Source organism: Nomascus leucogenys, chromosome 12, assembly GCF_006542625.1.
Source record: "Nomascus leucogenys isolate Asia chromosome 12, Asia_NLE_v1, whole genome shotgun sequence".
Lineage (NCBI taxonomy): Eukaryota > Metazoa > Chordata > Mammalia > Primates > Hylobatidae > Nomascus > Nomascus leucogenys.
Window position 1 is genome coordinate 22,715,514 of NC_044392.1, and position 16,719 is coordinate 22,732,232.

Sequence of the window (16,719 nt, forward strand, 5' to 3'; positions counted from 1 at the left end):
TCATGTGCTAAAGCCTTTAAGCCTTAAGAGTAACTTAAGAGTACAGGTGTAGAAAATCTAATTCTTACATAATCCAAATTGGTCCAAGCGTCAGGTTTTCCTTACTGTTTTCACTTCTATTTAAACATTTATTTACATCTGTAAACTCAGGATCACTTATGTGAAATTCTCTAACAAGTTCCCTCTGAAGGAAGGCAACTAAAACCATCACCAGACATTAATGAAGCATTAAGGTAGTCTTTCTTGCTGGATGTGAAAGTAAAAATAAAATAGGCAATAACTGAATAATTTCAATAAGTGAACTGAAAAAAAATCAATCCCTGCAACCTGTCCCATTTAAACCTTGATTTAGGGCAACCCTCTTCCTTGAAAAATGAAAAGAAAAAAACTTTAGCTCATACTGCTAGCGAGTTCTGTTCTAAAAAACCAACACATGCAGTAATCTTGACACTATGTGGAAATGAGTAACAATTTGCATTTTCCTTTAAACAAACCAGGTATAATGAAACTTCCCAAGTTCCAGATATTTCACAGCTCAATTGTCAGTACAGAACCACCATTTAAGGCTAGATTATAGAAGGTAATTCCTGTACAGTGTTGAAATACGGAATTACAAATAATATAACATTTTCCTTCAGCTTTTCATATGCTTTCCATGTTTAGTGTTCAATTCACTACAGTTCTTGGAAAACCACATAAACTTTATACAACAATAGACCTCGCATTTTTAGCCTTATGTTCTGTGGTATGTCAAGCTGACAGCCCACACAGGAGATCACTTTCAGCAACAGTAGAACCTCAAACAGATCTGTGCTGAAATTATGGCTAGGTGGCTCCAGGCATGATCCCTCTGTTACAATATGAACACACACACACAAACACACACACACACTTTTTTTTTTTGGCACATCTGTCTCTTCTAATATATTGTGTTTTTTGAGGATGGGATAGATTTTACTCACGCTTTGTACTTCCAAGTAACTTAACACTGTGCAGAGCCTGTAAGAGGCATCTGATAAGTGTTTGTGGAATAAAAGGAGAGAAGGGAAAAGGAGAAAGACCTTTAGGGTTTTAAGAATTTCTTCTAAACTGGCAACTCTCTGGTTTAAAGACTGCCTCTTTCAGAGACATGGGGAAAAAAGTCCTACAATGAATTCAAGTATACAGTATATAAAAGATGCAGAAATATCGAATATGTATACCAATTATATACACTCAATTTAAAGTTGCCACGTTCTGTATATCCTGCTTCCACCTTTCAAGGCCACCGCTATTGCCAACCTGGTTCCTAGTATCTGCTGGGATTAAGAGTAAAGACAATTTGGAAATGCTAAAAGGAAGAAAGGAGGTTGTCTAACACACTACCCAAGGATGCTACAAGACAGGGCTGAAATTAGATCTTCAAGTATTATTGGCAGTGCTTTCTGAAACAAGAACCCACATGAGTAAGTACTTCCATATTATTATTTTTTTACAGAAAACTACAGGAACATAAATGCACCTATACAGAGCACAAGTTCACTACCTACACCAACGATAAGAAACAAACAAACAAAAAGGTCTCTGGGCAACAAAAATAGTGGTTACAAAGTTCATACCCTAAAACTTGGAGAAGAGCAGGTAGAACATAACTAAGCCTATTTAGCTGTTTTACATTCAATGTCAGGAAGCTCCTACTCCACAGATAAGAAGCTGCAAATTTAAAAGAGGGCAGCAGGGATACTAACAGTAGCAAAAGAGCAGCTTTCCACCACTGAAAGAAGACACAGACTGACTACTGAATCCGACTCAAGTAGATTCAATAATTCAAAAAGCAGAGGGGACAGCAACCTATATTTTTCGATCATCTCAGAGCCTCACTCAACTACTGCCAGTATGCTAGTAATAATAACCAAAGCATATAATATATTGTAAAAATTTTTCCACAAAAGGTATAGCTAAAATAAAATTATCACATATAATACCTTACTTTCCAACATTAGGTAAATGAGGCATTGCTATGTATATAAAGCAGAAAGTTAACATTTGAGAGCATGGAATGATAGACTTCACTGCCTCCCTCTGTACTTGGTTCTGTCCTCTTTATACATTCATAATTTCATATTCCTTGACCTGCCTTTATAACGTGCCCAAGTTAGCACCCTCTTCTCTAAAGGGGTTATCTTGCCAGAAAGCACAGACCTTAAACACACACCAAAGCTCAAGGTCTCTTCTGCATCAGCTTACACTCTTCTTATCTCAAACTGGGATGACAGATGCACCCCCTAGATTCTTTACATCCCGAGCTAGGCAATTCTTCTTTTGTTTTTGGTAAGAAAGACCAAATCCGAAGTGAGATCTTTGCATTATGTTCTCTTCTAGGCAGCTCGAGCAGTCATGCTGACATTATAAGTTAGTCAGAAGCTGGTTTCAATAGCAAAGTAAGCTTCTGTTCTGCAGCCCAGGCCTGTGTTAAAGAATTCATTAGTACTTGGGGTTACAGAGACAGCTGAAGGAAAACAGGAAGATATATGTAGGTGTAGAAGAAGGAACTGCTGGAGAAGTACTCTAAGAAGGGATAACTCCCCTCTTCCACCGTCAAAATAAGGGACAAGGGCAGTCAGGTCAGTGCTATTGACATGGCCGTTACCAAGAGCTCTAAGTTATTCTATTAATGCAAAAATCCAACTAGCCCAATTAGCCTAGCCAGAACAGACTGCAGGAGCAAGGTTGTGAAGCTGCACCTGACTGGAACCTGCACAGGCTACTCCCAGGCTCCAGGTGGTTTAGAACACCATATAATCACAGAAGCAAATAACACACCTCTACAGCATATTTTGAACAGTAATCTGAAACATATTTTCTAGGCTTTTTTTTTCTTTTGACAAAAAGAGGAACTAAACAATTTAGTATATACATTAGAATATTTCCCCTTCCCTCATACTGTTTTCCATTTATTCATTCAATTGACAAATATTTATTGTGCACCTTCTACATACAGGCACTGTCAGGTGCAGAGAGAAAAATACACAGATACACAGATTACTGTAACAATTACAACAAACTGTAGGGCCTCATTGTAACTGTGCTCCCCATCCCAATCCACAAAACCACCTGGCACTTAAGTCACAGAAGGACTAAGATTCAGATTCAGAAGACAGTCTCCTTTTGTTGTTGTTGTTTGTTTGTTTTTTGAGACGGAGTCTGTCAGCAGGCTGGAGTGCAGTGGTGCAATCTCGGCTCACTGCTACCTCTGCCTCCTGGGTTCAAGCGATTCTCCTGCCTCAGCCTCCTGAGTAGCTGGGACTACAGGTGTGCACCACCATGCACAGCTAATTTTTGTATTTTTAGTAGAGACGGGGTTTCACCATGTTGGCCAGGATGGTCTCAATCTCTTGACCTCGTGATCTGCCTGCCTCAGCCTCCCAAAGTGCTGGGATTACAGGCGTAAGCCACCACGCCCGACCAACTGTCTTTTTATGTATTCTTACAGAATACAAAGAACGCCCTCCTGCTTCTGTTATGAGATTGTGGCAATCACCAAGAGACAACCTCTGTGGTTAGCTATTTTAAAAAGTTATCAATTCAACAGCTGAGGTATCTGGCTTTAGGGTTTTACACTAATGAAATGATTTTAGGGTTTTACACCAATGAAATGATAGACACACAAAGTGTGGGAAGCTGAAGTCTGCCCTGAAAGTGAAGGAACAGAAAGTTTCATTCAGGAATTTAAAATTCAGAAGAGATAAGAAGCAGCAACTTTAAGGCTGTGTGAAAGGGCTGGAATCTACAAATGGAAATCAAGAGAATGAACTAAAAGTCAAGGAATTATCAATTTAACATAAAATAATTCCATGATATAAAAGATTATAAAAATAAAGATGATAGAAACAGTGATTTTTTTTTATCTAATCTTAAGAACCAAAAAGAAAAGCAGGGTATGTGTTTTCTAATTTCCATTCATTCACCAAAACATAGCTATTGTCCTACCAGTTCTAGAGAAACGAATAGAGCATACCAACGTCACATTTTCACCAGCCAGAAAAGAAATGCTGTGAACTCCAAGATGTCTTGATCATCTTTTACCTGTATCCATATTTATCACCGCACTTTATCATGAGTGAGGCTGAGAGTCTGAATTATTATACTTGCGTGTGCCTTTGTATTCTCCTTTGATAAGTAATTTCAAATGGGAAAGGGACTCCTGCTGACTGATTCCATTGTACGGTTCTAGAGGCCAAAGTCCAACATCTTTGCAAACTTTAGAAAAGTTATTAATAGAAAACATCGATTTTAAATCTCTCTGAGATTGGCTATGAGTCTGGGCAAATAATTTAGCATCTTTACCATTTGTACCTCAGTTTCTCAAAGACAGTCGTGATAACGAATTGTATTTGAGGAAGTGCTCTAAGCTTAGCTCAAAGATCCTGCAAAAACTCAAAGAATGTTTGTAATACATAAGCACACTGAGATCTCTAACCAGATTTTTAGAAATCAACGCCAGTGAAATTTTTGCAAGAATTTACAACGCAAGAAAGATAGGCGTGGCTAATAAATGGCAATCTTAACTTGTACCAGATTATAGATTTATAAAGTCCTACAATTTAAAGGCTAAAGGCTAAAACCCCACATTCCTACTTCCCTTCCAAGTGAGAAATCAAACCTCCAGAGGGAAGCTGGCTGGGTGGGGAAGATGCTGATATCTGGCACCAGACCCAAGTCGCAATACCAAGCAACTCTCATTTTCCCAAATTAGAAACTCCTTATCCATCCCAATGATGGTATGGTCTTTAAAAGGACTAATAATTCCATTAAGACTAACCAAGCCCTGTTACCCCTACTTTCCCTCCAATCCATCCTTCTACCCCTTCTCTTATCCGGAGCCTGGCAGGTTAACAGAAGTCAGATTAGAATGAATCTCTTATTAGAACCCACAATCAAGGACGCAGCTCGACAACTATTCACATTCATCATTAAGGGAAACGTATCGGTCCGCTCTTAATCGCAGGGCCGTCACACCCGGAAATGAAATCTCAAGCGCAGCCCACTGAGGGCTAACATAGCATTCCTTAAGTTGTGCCCTTCTGCGAGCGCCCGGCGCACAACCCCAGGAGACCGCGGGCCCCGGGCAGGGTTGCCCCGCCTCCCGCCTCCGGTCTGCAGGTCACTCGCGCTTCCCGGCCACAAGGCGGGCCCAGCAAAGACCCCGCGAGGGCGCGCTCCCTGGGCTGCCGCAACGGGCGCTCCGGGGAACACAAGAGAGGCACCGGGGCCAATCGCCTCTGGGGACCGCGCAAGGGGACGAGAGACGGTCACTAGAAGGACCCCTAACAGCCTGAGGCGGCCCCAGGTGGGCCCGCGCCTCAGGTGGGCCAGGGAGGTGGCGGCCGAGGCCGCGTCCCCTCAGTCGCGACCGCACGCAGGGACACGCGGCCCGAGCGGGTCTCCCAGGAAGCCTCGGGCCCTCACCCGGGACCCGCCTGCGGCCACTCGGGGACGGCTCAGGGCACCGGTGCCCGGCCCCTCAGGGAGGCGCCCCGCCCCCAGGCGGCCCCAGCCCGGCGCGCGCCACGCACCGCGTCCCGCCCGCGTGCCGGTCCGCATTTTCCCGCCCGCCGCGCCGGGGGCGGGGGTCGCGCGCCCTCCCCCGCCCCCACGCCACTCACCTGTCGGGCCCTAGGCTCGCTCCATGGCCGCCCGCACGGTGCGGTGCGGCGCGGCCCCGGCCGCCCCCGCCGCCTCCGGGGAGGGGCAGCCCCACGCCGCGCTCACCGCCCCCAGCCGCCGCCGCCGCTGCGGCTCCCGCCCACCCCCGGCCCGGCCATTCCCAGGCCACCTCTCCCCGCGCAGAGCGGCAGTCCCACACCCACCCCCCCCGCCTCCGCGGCCCCCGGCTGTTGGTACCGTCCTAGCGTAACGCCTGCCCCACGGCCAATCCCAGCGCTCGCTCGGCGCGGCCCCGCCCCCGCCCCAGTAGGCGGCCCCCTACCGGACCCGCTCCGAACTGCCCCCCTTAACCTCTTCCGTACCGGGCCCATCCGCTTAACTCCCTCGGCGCCGGCGCCAGTCTCTACTCCTCCCCGCCGCGCCGCCCTGCGTGCTTACATAAACTGGCCTCTCACTTCTCACTTCCTTCGCTCTTTTTTCTTTTTCTGTATTTGTCCTCTATCTCCCACCCCGTCTTCGCTTTTTCTTTCCTGCTTTTCTTAGGTAGGTAGGCAGCCGGGCAGCAGGACTGGAGAGTTGCGGTCCCCTAGATCAAGTTGTGTTTGTGAGAAGCATTTTCCCTCCTCCTGTTGCCTTTTTAATTTGCCTTGACTTCTGCTCGGAACTTCTGCCTATCTAAATGTATCCCCCGCCTCTTTTGCCCAGAAAAAGGCTAGCCTTCCCACACTGAGTGCAAATGGCTCTTCATTCGGACCAGAGCAGAGCGTCCTGCTACATACTTTCAGGAGCATCTCACAAAATTATGATTCATTTACTGTAATATTAGTTGTTTTACATCTGTCTTTTGCTAAGGACCGTAAGCCCCATGACAGCAGGTCAGTCGCCCCTGGGTCGCCAATGCCCGACCGCAGTGCACCCAGTGGGCGCGGATAAGTCATGTGAATGAAAGATTCTGCCTTCCCTTTGTTTGCTTTCCGCTGACTTTATACAGAGCCGCCACTGTGTCCATCCATTTATTCAGCATGTACTAAAGCGCAAACTTAGTGTGCCTGACCCTGAAATATAATGCAGGTTACTCCATGGAATAAAATGCGTGATGGAGAAGGACTGAGCTGACACTTTTTCTTTAGGCCATAGTTCATTTAATCAGTAAGGCGTACTGAACAGAATTCTTTCTTACTGGCTGTATGATATTGGATGTGCCAGTTAACTTTGCTGAGCATCAGTTTCCTTAACTGGAAAATGGGAGTTAATAACTTCACAGGGTTGTTGTGAGGATTAAGTTAGGAAATGTGTGGGGAAAGTACTCTAAGATTATTGTGTAGGATTAGGTGTTATTCATCTCTACATTTACTGAGCATTTACTATCAGGAGATCCTAGAGAAATAATTGGGCTTGACACTCGCTCCGGACAATGTAGTTAGGGAGGCAGCATTAATCACTGCAGGGGGCGTACAGTCAAATGCAGAAGGCATTGGATGAGCTTTTTGCTGCGTGTAGTTGGAAAGGTTTGGAGGTTTGGAGGTCGTTTTCTGGCCGGGGAATACATAATTCTTGGGAAAATGAGCTGGATGATAATGAGAATCTACCTTATTTCTCTGCACAGGAAGATCGGTCTGCCTGCAGTTAGCTAATCTCCCTGAACCTTGCTCACTACATCAGGAGACCATAAAGCAAAAGGGTAAATCAACAGTTCGTTTAAGACACTTTATCCAAAAGGTTTCTCCTTTCTTGCCTGTAACTCTGACAAGGACAGTGAGGGTGGACGCTCCAACTGTCACTGTTCAGGAAAAGGCCAGCTAATCCTACAGCCTCAGCTTCCTGGGCGGATGATCCCTTCTGTCTTTAAGGATTTTCAGGTGGGGGCAGGGGGCAGTCATTGCCTCTCCAAGCAACCCACTTCAGTGCTTAATTTCGCATCCATCTATCCATCCCACATACTGCAGGACAGACACACTTCCTCCTTTTCTGTCCTCAGAGAAGGAGAGCCATGGGTTCAGGGCCTCTCTGTGAAAGGCTTTCAGACGACCAAATTGTTCTGCCCCCCAGTTTTCCCTTCTCCATGCTGCATTACCCAGGCCCTTCTTGAGTGTATGCATTAGTACCAGCACCGTGCCTGACACTCCGTGATGTCAGTTTCTGCCCCCTCCGCCTGTACTGGATTATTTTCCAACCAGTCAACAGTCAATATATTCTAAGTATTGTGAGGGATGCAATCATTTAAGAAGGGCGTTTACATGACTAGCACACAGGAAGCAGCTGCAAGGAATAGGGACACTTAAATTATGCAGCACAGACTCTGTGATCACTGAAAGAATCACAGTCCAGGAAAACAGTGTGGGCTGGTATTGAGGTGAGCAAAATATGGGTAGGAGAAGAGAGGAACAATATGAACCAAAGTTAGGCAGTGCTCTGTGAACTTACAGCCGCCATCTTCAGCAGATCATGCGTGACAGGAGAATTGTTCATTTGTTTGTTTATTCATTCATTCACTGATGCATACATTCATTCATTTAATGAATGTCTACCAAGTGCCAGGCACTGAGCTACCAGACCATGCAGAGATGAAGAAAGCCTGGTTCCCATTCTTGAGAAGCTGGCAGGAACCCCAATTAAGGAGGTCTGAGCACTTTGTCAAGACTCCTGTGATGCCCTTTTTACCACTCATGATGTATGGTTCTACGTGTCATTGTCTAATCTCCTCTTTGCCTTTCTTCCTTGTTCCCAAACTGCAAGGATTTTTGAAGACATACACTATTTCATCTTTATTCCCACTTGTAGAGTGCCTCAAAAGCACCTTCTCCACATTGATGTATTGAAGCACATTGAGTTAAAACCAGAGCAGGAATTCTGCTGTTCCCCTCCAGCCAAGGGTGGTAGGCATCCTTAGCAGAAGGATGGATATTAGCCCCAATATGGAACCCCAATCTTGGAATTAGCCCCAGTGTGGAACCCACCAGAGGCTTGTCCGTGGCCTGCGGAATTCAATAGGGACAGCTGTGCTTGGCATTTACTGCAATAGTCACCTTTTCAGGCCCATTTTCTGCTAATTCCTTATCCTCCACCCTAAGGGGCTCACTTGCTCTCCTTTCCCTGCCCTCATGGTTGTGATCACATTGATTCTTCCTCCAGGAAATCCACCTCACTCCCACCTGTAAAAATGTCATACAGCTCTCAGTGCTGCTTGTTCATGAAGCCTTTCATAGCCTTCCCAACTGCACATGCTTTCCTTGGCTTCTGAGACCCAGCACTTTATTTGTAACTGTCTTGCGGTGGGGTGTATTGAAGTCTTTGGGGATCTGTCTGACCCCATTCCCCGGGTTGTATTGACATCTGCGTCTTCTGTAGCACTAACACTGCACATGGCCCATGGTAGCCATGCAATGCTTGAAAGGAAGGTTTGAGAACAGGTACTGCAGAGCAGGGAATTGAGCCCCAGAGACTTATTTCTTGGTTCCTTCTTTTTTTTTTTTTTTTTTTGAGACGGAGTCTCACTCTGTCGCCCAGGCTGGAGTGCAGTGGCACGATCTTGGCTCACTGCAAGCTCCACCTCCCGGGTTCACGCCATTCTCCTGTCTCAGCCTCCGGAGTAGCTGGGACTACAGGCGCCCGCCACCGCGCCCGGCTAATTTTTTGTATTTTTAGTAGAGATGGGGTTTCACCGTGGTCTCGACTTCCTGACCCAGTGATCCACCCGCCTCAGCCTCCCAAAGTGCTAGGATTACAGGCGTGAGCCACCGCGCCCGGCCTGGTTCCTTCATCATTGTAAACATTTTCCTTAAACTGTTTCAGAATTTCCAAGTCTGCCAATTTCTCAAGCCCTAGGACTCCAATAACAGTCCAGCAATCCCAAGTTAGAAGAAGGATATTGTCTCAAGGTGCTTTTTATTTATTTATTTATTTGTTTGTTTTTTTTAACTTTTTTTTTTTTTTTTTTTTTTTTTTGAGACGGAGTCTCGCTCTGTCGCCCAGGCTGGAGTGCAGTGGCGCAATCTCGGCTCACTGCAAGCTCCGCCTCCTGGGTTCACGCCATTCTCCTGCCTCAGCCTCTCCGAGTAGCTGGGACTACAGGCGCCCGCCACCACGCCCGGCTAATTTTTTTGTATTTTTATTAGAGGCGGGGTTTCACCGTGGTCTCGATCTCCTGACCTCGTGATCCGCCCGCCTCGGCCTCCCAAAGTGCTGGGATTACAAGCGTGAGCCACCGTGCCCGGCCTCAAGGTGCTTTTGCGTACACGAAGGCAAAATACATACGCATGCACGCGTGCGCGCGTGCACACACACACACACACACACACGAGTTTCTTTTAACCTAGGTAATACAGCCACCATGATGGATCCCTCTGAAACTAATTAAATTAATTCTACATCAAGCAAGTTGAGAGGAGCCCTAGGAAAGCTCAGCTGTTCCAAGGTGCCAGGAGCCTGGGGAGAGGGTGCCTGGGAAGGCTAGTGAGTAAAGGAGCACATGTATCTCTCTGTTTCCTTCCAGGAGCATGTGCCCTGCCTCAGCTGCTTCCCAGGCAGGTTTGTTCTCTGCATTGGGCTGTCTGTGGACAGCTGCTTCTGCATTTCTTTCCCAACGGGGCAAACTCCTTTCTTTCATTTTGCCACCAGCTCTGCAGAGCTACTCCCAGCCCGCCTCTTGCTTATAGCAACGGACTGCCCACTTACCCCATCACGTGGCACCCCTGTCAATGCCATCTGAGCAAACAACTGACATCCCAGGGACAGCATCAGAAGCCACATACATACACAGGCACACCCAGCTTCTCTGCTGAGACATTCGGGCTGCGGATTCTGAAAGTGGTGGGAATCTTTTGGTTATTTTTTCACTCTAGCAATATTATTTTTAAGAAAAGCTTTACTGAGATATACATACCACAAAACTCACTTGCTTAAAATATACTCAGTGCCTTTTAGTATATTTACAGAGTTGAGCAACCATTACTGATTTTAGAACATTTTCATCACCCCCAAAAGTAATACGGGATGTTTTCTCTTTTATTCTGAAAATATATTTACCTATTTATTTTGTTCTTTAAATCTGCACAGTAAAAGCAAAAAGAAAAATACATTAATGGGTATGTTAGATTGCTAGAGTTAGTAAGAAATGCAGAGGAGTTATGGCTCTCAAAGCTGTGTTTCACTTAACTGTCATATATGGCTATAGAAATTTGTTCAACTACCCCAAAATGTACACTTGGTTGTGGTATATACACTTCAGTAAATGTTCAGGGCCACATCTTTGACATTTTCCAGTTTGTTGTGAATTTCTCTAATGCCACATACGGCTCTTCACGGGATTGGGTGGAGACAATATTGCAAATTCCAGATTGCTAGTTCCCACAAGGCAATACTTTTGTAATATGCCTAGGCTGGTGCCACAGGCATATTGGTATTTAATACACATTTTTTTTTTGTTGTGATGGAAGCTGTTTTTTATTGACTCAATTCAATGCATGAAGTAATTGCAGCCACATGGAAGTTCTGGGTTCCTCAGACTTCTCTTTGAGACCCTGCTTGGAAAGCCAGGAAGCTTCTACCATCCATGGATAATGTGGTAGGTGCGATCTCAGCTCACTGCAACCTCTGCTTCCTGAGTTCAAGTGATTCTCCTGCCTCAGCCTCCCGAGTAGCTGGGACTACGGGCGCGCGCCACCATGCCTGGCTGATTTTTGTATTTTTAGTAGAGATGGGGTTTTGCCACATTGGCCAGGCTGTCCTCAAACTCCTGACTTCAAGCGATCCTCCTGCCTTGGCCTCCCAAAGTGCTGGGATTACAGGCTTGAGCCATTGTGCCCAGCCCAGAGGCGCTTTTTAAATAGCTCTATGCCTGCCCCCATCTGCAAAAATTTGAATTTAATAGTCTTGTGGTGAGGTCCTAGCAAGGGTATTTTTTAAAACCTCAAGTTTATTCTAATTTGCAACAAAGGCTGAGAACCATTGTCCTACTAGCGACTAAGCCAGGGCCATGTTAATAGGTTGAATCATGTGAAATTGTCATCTTTATGGGGCAAAGTTGAACATGAACAATTTTATATAGTTCAATCTAATATACAGGCAATTGGGTTTTATTTTCAAGGGAAGATAACTTGGTCTTTTGGTAACCTTCTGTAGGAAGCCAGCTATTTCTCTCCAGGCACTCATCCTGCTGTGAGCAAGGATGAGAAAGATGTGACAAGGAAGAAAGCCAGTGCCCTTCTGGTCAAGATGCTGCCCCTTGGTGGACCAGACCCTCTACATCTTTCCTTCCAGTGGGGCTTAGACATACAGAAGCCTGTGGCTGTCATGCATGAAGGGAAATGAGCAAAGCAGGCCAAAGGCGAGGCAACCAGAAGGGTTGAGGGAACATGACATACCAGAGAGCCTGGTCCCTCCTTCAAAGGTATTTACATTTAAGTGTGTGTGTGTGCATGTGTGTGTATACACACGCATACACAGAGCAGGCCAAATCATAGATATCTATGGGTTGAAATCTAGTCTTCAGTCTTACAGTTTGTGATCTTCTCCTGGAAGGTAGATGTTTGTGGCACAGGGAGGTGACCCAGAACAGAGGAGGACAAGGTACTCAACACAGTGGGACTATAAGCCTAGAGAGAAAGAACCAGTACCTCCCTGATGCCTGCTATACCCCTCTGGGGCCCATGGGCGAAATAAGGAGGCATGGCATGTAGGCAGGGAGATCCCTCAGGCAAGGGAGTACAGGGGACCACTGAAGGGAGTGTGCTAGGATTTTCAGAGACATTAGCAATGCTTTGGAGGAAATGGTAATACCAGGCTGGTATTCTCACCATGGCAATGCACAAGAAAGGGTCTTGGCTGGGCGCGGTGGCCCATGCCTGTAATCTCGGCACTTTGGGAAGCCGAGGTGGGCAAATCACCTGAGGTCAGGAGTTTGAGACCAGCCTGACCAACATGGAGAAACCCTATCTCTACTAAAAATCCAAAATTAGCTGGGCATGGTGGCACATCCCTGTAATCCCAGGTACTCGGGAGGCTGAGGCAGGAGAATCACTTGAACCCAGGAGGCAGAGGTTGCGGTGAGCCAAGATCACGCCATTGCACTCCAGCCTGGGCAACAAGAGCAAAACTCCATCTCGAAAAAAAAAAGAAAGGGTCTCACTTAATGTGACCACCAGTCATCCAACCAAAACCATCAATTGTCTTAGACTCATCTTTCTCACCCCCACCTCTGATTAGCACCAAGTTCTGCCAACTGTGGCTGCTAGAGACTTCTCAATCCATCTCCTTCCTTCCAGCCACCCAACCGCTGCTCATGTTCAGGCACCATTTTCTCCCCACTGGATTACGGCAACGGTTAATTTTATGTGTCAACTTGACTGGGCCGTGGGATGCCCAGATAAATATTATTTCTAGATATATCTGTTAGGGTGTTTCTGGAAAAGATTAGCATTTGAATTGGTGAACTGAGTCAAGCAGATGGCCCTCCCCAGTGTGGGTGGACTGCATCCAATCTGTTCAGGGTATAAACAGAACAAAAAGGTAGAAGAAGGTTGAATATGATCTCTGACTACTTTAGCTGGGATATGGATCTTCCCCTGCCCTTGCTATCCCTGCTTCTCAGGCCTTCAGATCTGGACTGGAATCTATACCATCAGCCCTCTAAGCTCTCAGGTTATACCACCAGCTTTCCTGGGTCCCCAGCTTGCAGACAGCAGATTGTGGGACTTAACCTCCATATTCACGTGAGCCAATACCTTCTCATAAGTCCCTTTCTAGAGATATATGTATACATAGATCCTATTGGTTCTGTTTCTCTAGAGAACCTTGACTGATACAGATTTAATGCTATGGACTGAGTGTCTGTGTCCCCACAAACTCATAACTTAATGGTATATCATGAACAACTTCTACATTATTACATATTTTTACTACAACATTTTCTTAAATCACAACATTTTTAAAAGATCTTTGGGGCCAGGCATCGTGGCCGACGCCTGCAATCCCAGCACTTTGGGAGGCTGAGGCGGGAGGATCACCTGAGGTCAGGAGTTTGAGACCAACCTGGCTAACATAGTGAAACCCCGCTTCTACTAAAAATAAAAAAATTAGCCTGGCATGATGGCGGGCACCCATAATCCCAGCTACTCGGGAGGCTGAGGCATGAAAATCTCTTGAACCTGGGAGGCGGAGTTTGCAGTGAGCTGAGATTGCACCATTGCACTCCAGCCTGGGCAACAGAGTGAAACTTGGTTTCAAAAAAAAAAAAAATCTTTGGTATTCCATGCTGAGGTTATACTGAAGTTTGTTTAGCTGGTTCCTTTTAAGTTAGACATTTAGGCTGCTTACATTGAGACTTTTTAAATAAAGGTCATAGGGCAGAGAGGCATAACAGAGATGGAGGTGTTCTCCCAGGACCCAGGCACATGTGACACAGAGGGAACTTGTCACAGATACAGCACAGTTCCACTCCAAGGGCTCCTGGAGAATCCATAAGCAGCTGGAATTATCCTCTTTGATGATTCATCCAGATGTCAAGGGCAGAACACCCTCTGGCCTTCTTAGCTAGCTGCCTGCTCTCAGCAGCTTACTCAAGAAAAGACAAAGTTCATTATCTTTCACACGTCTGCAGTTTTTCATTTTTCTCCTTTCTCCTCTTTTCCTATTTCTTATTTTGGCTCTGATACATGAAATAAAGCTATTGGTTTTCCTTGTATACAAGTAAATGGTGCCCTAATAATTAACCCTATGTCTTTGAATTATTCTTTGATACTTTTTTTTTTTTTGAGACGGAGTCTCGCTCTGTCGCCCAGGCTGGAGTGCAGTGGCGCGATCTCGGCTCACTGCAAGCTCCGCCTCCCGGGTTCACGCCATTCTCCTGCCTCAGCCTTTCCGAGTAGCTGGGACTACAGGCGCCCGCCACCACGCCCGGCTAATTTTTTTTTGTATTTTTAGTAGAGACGGGGTTTCACCATGGTCTCGATCTCCTGACCTCGTGATCCGCCCGCCTCGGCCTCCCAAAGTGCTGGGATTACAAGTGTGAGCCACCGTGCCCGGCCTTGATACTATTATACACAGTCTTTCTGTGCTCATTCTCGTAGCAAATTGGTGTGCTTATTCAGGACGGTGTTCTATGGCACTAACTTCTGGTGGATGCTGTGTGACTGTATTGGCCTATCTGACTCCAGCCCACAATATGAAGGAAGGCAGCTTTCAGCATCACAGCTTATAAAATGCACCAAAGAATGACATAATGACGCAGAAATAAATATAGAATGCTCAATGAAAAGCTAAGTACTGGAGAAACTTAGAAGGAAAATGAAAATAATTCCAGCCCTTCAAATCTTAGCTTCCTCCATACGCAAACACAGACTGGCAATTCACAAGTAAATGCAAGGTTTTCAACATCCAACAGTTTGTAGTCATGAAAAAAAAGTCAAAAGTAAAACACTCCATACAGTGCCTTTCCTTGTCCTTTCTAAAGCTCAAAAGAGGCTCAAGCAACAATATTCTCCTTCTGAGTTGAAACCAACAGGAGCCGAGCTGCCCTGGGACAGTGGCCCTTTCATGAACTGGGAGTGAAGACCGGGCTTATTCACAGGACTTGTGGGGCAGTTGGACCACACCCTTTCTGGGCTGCTTGCCAGTGTGTGGTTTGGGCTGGGCCTTGATGGGATTGCTGACCTCCAGAGGGCAACATGGGGTGTGCATTTGAACCAGCCTTCCTTCGGGGAAGCTTTAACGTCAAGTATGAGATGTGGCTCTTGATAGATTTTCAATCCCCATTTCCTGAGCTGCTGCTGTGTGCTGGGCCTGGGGACAATAAGGACACCTTGCTGGCCTGTGCAGGATCCCAGTCCAGTGGGAAGATTGACACATAGGCCCAGAATCACAGTAAAATTCTGCCATCATTCGTATAACATACATCTACCGGTCAGCTCTTTTTGCCAGCTCCACGATTCCAAAAGAGGAAGGGTTTCATAGAGGCTGTCTGGTTGGAAAGGGGTAGCTAGGGCACTAGATGGAAGCAGTTTTTTCATAGATTATACACTGCAGCCTATAAATATAGCAAAATTTTCCAAAGGTGTTTTTATTCATGTGCATATGATTGAGAAAATGTTTCTCAGTTTCCATGTCATTACATATATTGCCACATTCTAAAATTGTTTTTCTTATTTGATTATTACTTGGGGTGGTAGGGGAGGCACTAATAGATGGTAAGAGGCACATACATTCTCCCTAAACCACTCCTCAGGCGGCATTAGGTACAGAGGATGCCATCTAACACTGCCTGCGCAGCAAGCAGGGGCTTGCGATGCAGGAGGGGAGTCAGCAAGCAAAGGCAAAATGCAGCACAACTTAGCAAGTGCTGCTCATGCATCTGCTTAATGGCTCATTCTTTTAGTGTTTATTGAGTGCCTACTGCAGCCAGCCACAGTGCTGGGCCCTGAGGGTGCTCCTTCTCTGAACTCACAGAGCAGTGAGATCCTAGGAGTAGGGTTGCCTGATAAAACACAGGTGGTCCCATTAAATTTGAATTTCAAGAACAATTTTTTGGTATAAGTATGTCCTATGCAGTGTTTTTATTTGCTAAGTCTCACAACCCTACCGAGGAGAGACCATAAAGAATGCAGAATGCTCACGGCCGGGCACCGTGCCTCACACTTGTAATCCCAGCACTTTGGGAGGCCGAGGTGGGTGGATCACCTGAGTTCAGGAGTTTGAGACCATCCTGGCCAACATGGTGACAGCTGTCTCCACTAAAAATACAAAAGTTAGCCTAGTGTGGTGGTGCACACCTGTAATCCCAGCTAATTGGAAGGCTGAGGCAGGAGGATCACTTGAACCCAGGAGGCAGAGGTTGCAGTGAGCTGAGATTGCGCCACTGCACTCCAGCCTAAAAAAATTAACCTGGCGTGGTGGCACACACCTGTAGTCCCAGCTGCTTGGGAGGCTGAAGTGGGAGAATCGCTGGAACCTGGGAGGTGGAGGTTGCAGTAAGCCAAGATCACGCTACTGCACTCCAGCCTGGGTGACAGAGCAAGACCCTGTCTCAAAAAAAAAAAAAAAAAAAAAAAAAAAAAAAAAAAAAAAAAAGAATGCAGAGCG

General features: G+C 46.0%; 1 protein-coding gene across 1 annotated transcript in view; it reads right to left on the reverse strand.

Moving 5' to 3' along the window:
* The window catches only part of FAM20B (FAM20B glycosaminoglycan xylosylkinase), a 48,810-nt gene extending 42,963 nt beyond the window's left edge, over positions 1 to 5,847 (reverse strand). Inside the window, exon 1 of the mRNA XM_030823928.1 lies at positions 5,646 to 5,847. The gene's annotated coding sequence lies outside the window, so the exon portion shown is untranslated. The remainder of the gene's footprint in view (positions 1 to 5,645) is intronic.
* Positions 5,848 to 16,719: the final 10,872 nt, after the last annotated feature.